This window comes from Triticum aestivum, chromosome 3D (assembly GCF_018294505.1).
Source record: "Triticum aestivum cultivar Chinese Spring chromosome 3D, IWGSC CS RefSeq v2.1, whole genome shotgun sequence".
Classification (NCBI taxonomy): Eukaryota; Viridiplantae; Streptophyta; class Magnoliopsida; order Poales; family Poaceae; genus Triticum; species Triticum aestivum.
This window is the reverse complement of record NC_057802.1, coordinates 591,392,592-591,396,544: the sequence shown is the minus strand read 5'-3', so window position 1 is coordinate 591,396,544 and position 3,953 is coordinate 591,392,592.

The following is a 3,953-nucleotide window of genomic DNA, read 5'->3' as shown; positions in this document are numbered from 1 at the left end:
GGCCGCTCTCCAGCGAGGCGACCCGGCGCGGATGGAGTCAGCGGCGGGGCGGAGCAGGGCGGAGGCGCGGGTGGCGGCGGCGCGGAGCACGAGAGCGGATGCGGCACCGAGGCACGCGGCGCCGGTGACGAGCCGGATCCACGCCGTCATGGCTGCGGGCGGGCGGTCGGTGGCTAGGGTGGGGAAGCGAAGAGGGGGAGGAGGGGGCGCGGCCGAGCTTGGTTGGTTGTGTCGTGTGTGGGGGAAGAGAGGGCGGGGGTTTTCTGCAAAATACATGCCACGTCGGCACCTGACGGGCGGGCCCCGTTAGTCAGATACACCGTCAATACGTGTTTATACGCAGTTTAGACCTATTTGCAAAAATTTAGAGCAATGTTGGTACTGACACGCAAAAATTAGCAATCGTGGTACCAATCTGCATGTGATGCCCGAATTGTGGTACTTCTGTGCAATTAAGTCTGGAACTCTTGATATTAGGCAAACCTCTGATGTCGATACTTACTGCGAGGAGTTTGATCTTTTGATGCATAAACTACTAAGTAGTTCCTAACCCTGCATTTGATGACACATTCTTTGTTGTTAGGTTCTCGAAGGACTTAAAAAGAGATATAAGTGCATTTATCATATTACATAAGGCGAGAACAGTTGATGTTGCTGTATCTCTCGCTTTGTTAGAGCAACTCTAGCAGACCTCGCAAAATCTCGACCCGCAAAACTCGTTTGCAGTTTCACGAAGATCTCGTTTGCGGGTCGAAAACTAGCGCGGCCGAACAAAAACCGTATCTGAAACTGCATAATTTGAAAAAAAAAACAGTTTCGCGGGAGATTGCACCTCGTGGACGCGAGTAGTTCATCATGTACTACATAGATTTTACATGATCAAACACTACAAACACTAGTTCATACTACATACTACATCAATACTAGTACTAGAGGGATGGGGATCTCACGGCGGCGAGCTCGCGGCCATGGACGACACTGTGGAGGAGCTCAATCCTCCTCGCCAGAGCTGCAGAGGTCGATGTACTTCACCATCTGCTCCTTGCGGATCTGCCACCACTCCTCGTCCTTCTCCTTGGCAGCGAGGATGGCAGCGATCGCCTGCCGCCACTGGAGGTATTCGAGCTCCTCGGCGTGGCGCTGGCGCTCCGCCTCCTCGCGCACGCTCCGCTCGGCAATGGCGGCCGCAACCGCGTCGACGTCGGCGACGAAGTCTTCCGGCCCGAGGACTCCGCGGCAGCCGAGCGGAGCGGGCTCCTCGGGCTCCTCCTTGACGGGGACGAACTTGAAGTCGTCCGGCTCCTCCGACCACTCCCTCTTCACGGGGAGAAGGACCGCGCCGGAAGAGGAGGAGCTCCCGGCGTAGGAGAAGGACGCGGCAGAGGACGGGGTACGGCCGTGCTGACAGTCGTACTCCTCCATCTCGCGGACGCGGAAGCTCGTCGGCGGCGACAGGCCGCGGTTGGCCCACTTCCGGGCCCCGCGCTTCCTCGCGCCGTTCGACCAGACGCGCCGCTCGCGCTCGGGGTCGCTTCTGCCGCCGGATCTGCTGCCGGAGCCGCGTCCGGAGCTCCACATGCGGCCCCACATGGCAGCTGGAGGCGGGGAGGTGGTCGCCGGCGGCGAGAAATGTGAAGAAGGGGGCGGGGAATTGCGTGGCTCGGCGGCGGCGAGGGATAGGGTTTCAACCCGCAATCGCGCCGCAGAACCGTAGATATAGTGGTCGGGACATGCGGTTTGCAGGCCGCGGCAAAAAAATTTACCGGCCGGGCGAGTATGCGGGCTCTGTTCTGGCCGGAAAATTGGGCCGAGCCCGCATACTCGCCAGAATTTTGCGGTTCCGCGTTTTTTACGGGGTCTGCTAGAGTTGCTCTTACAGCTGGAAGCTCATTTGTTGTTCCCATCGAAACAACAATTCCTCTATCTGCATTGGAGTACTCTGTCGTCCCCCATGAGCTCACACTACTAGAAGACCAACCTTGCTCGGGTATCAATTGTTGCCCCAAGTCCCAGCCCCGAGTTCTTCCAATGACTGGGGACGACGACGACGACAAAGCAAAGCTGGCTTGATCTAGCCTGATCGAATAGTACATGCACGTACACAGCAAGGAACACCGTCTATGCAAAGCTGTATGTGCACAACAGCACAGCAACTCACACACATACACATCAAAGAGCTGATCGATTCGGCTAGCTGGAAACACACGTGTACCATGTACCATGAGAATGACACTGGATCGATTGATGGCCACAAGGGTGCATCACTCCTTGTTTTCCTTATTAATCTCATGGTTCAAGTTTACAAGGGGATATACGTGTGCATATATAGAAGTTAGGAGCAGCAAGCTAACCTACACGGTTGCAACTTCCATTCCTACTGGGTGATTTCTCCGTGTACCATGTGACACATGTGATAAGCAATTCAAACTATTCAAAAAGGTTATTAGAGTAAATGGCACTGGTGGTCTAAGAACTTGCCTTGCGGGCGCACTTTAGTCATGGTACTTGCGAACCAAAAAAAACCCGTCATAGAACTTGTGTTGCGGGTACAGTTTAGTCACACAGGCCATTTAAACCGGCCAGCCATCCGGTTTTCTCTCTTTTGCGGTCACACGCGGCATACGTGACATCGGTTGAGCACGAAAATTGTCATATGGTGCTCACTAGATCACTAATGCAGAACAAGGCATTATCACCGGGTCGTAAGGCCCTTTAGTGTTGGTTCTGTAACCGGCACTAAGAGGGTGGGGACTAAAGGTCCCCCCTCTTTAGTACTGGTTCAACACGAACCGCCACTAAAGGGCCACCACGTGGCACGAGCCAGCGCCGGGGGCGGGGAGACCTTTAGTACCGGTTGGTAGCACCAACCAGTACTAAAAGGTTTAGGGGTTTTTGTTTTATTATTTATTTTTCCTTTCATTTTGTGTTTTCCATTTTATTTAGAGATTGTTTTTACATTATAATGAGTTATTAAATCACTAGGTGAAAGAACCGCAGACTAGTTTCAACTGGATGGATCATACTTAAGTGATCAAGTAATATGGATTACCTCCTGGCAGTTTAGTTCAGCCCCGGGACAGTGGACTGTCTACCAAGCACCGGACATGTTTGCTTGAATGGAAATAAGCTGTCAATAGAAATTAGTCGTCAACTATTTTTGAATAAACAATATCAAACACATAAATATGGTTGAGAAACTCACATAATGGTAGAACTGAAGGCGTCTGCACATCGACCCAGATGTCTCTATTACCTTCAATATCATTTTCCGGACAAATATCAAAGGTGATAAGCATATCAGGCTCAAATACATAAGCCTTGCATAGTGCTTGCCAAGTTTTGCATTCAAAACAGGTGTAGGTGTCTGCATTGTATAATTTTACGTCGAAAGTATAACCATGCTCGGTCTTCAAATAAACTCTCTTTACTCCATAGTTTTCAAAGGACTGAAACATATCTTATCCAAGAAAAAAATTCTTGCATGGCAGGGGATACGCTACTAGAATAGTAAAAAATTAAAATTATAAGTTGAAGCAAATGAAGCATAAGTCATGCTTAATTACAAAAAAATACTTGGCGTTGCGACTTACGACATCCACTTCGAAGGTCTCATCCAGCTTGTTGCTGAAGCGCCTATCATCAACTAGGAAATTTCTGTCGCACAGGCCGCGCTCGTCTTTGCAGTATTCGCACATAACGAAATCCTTCTCGTCGCGAGACGACATTTCCTATGTTCATAGTTGAAACATTAATTGATAAATACTTACTAGTTCTATTAATTCAACTAATTCAACTAGTTCTATTAATTCAACTAGCTAGTTCTATTAATTCAACTAAGCACTTACTAAAAATAAACTAGTTCTATTAATTTTCTTACTAAAAATAAAGTAGCTAGTTCTATATATAGTAAATTTTAATTAGATCATCAAATCTTGAGATACCTAAATTTTCTT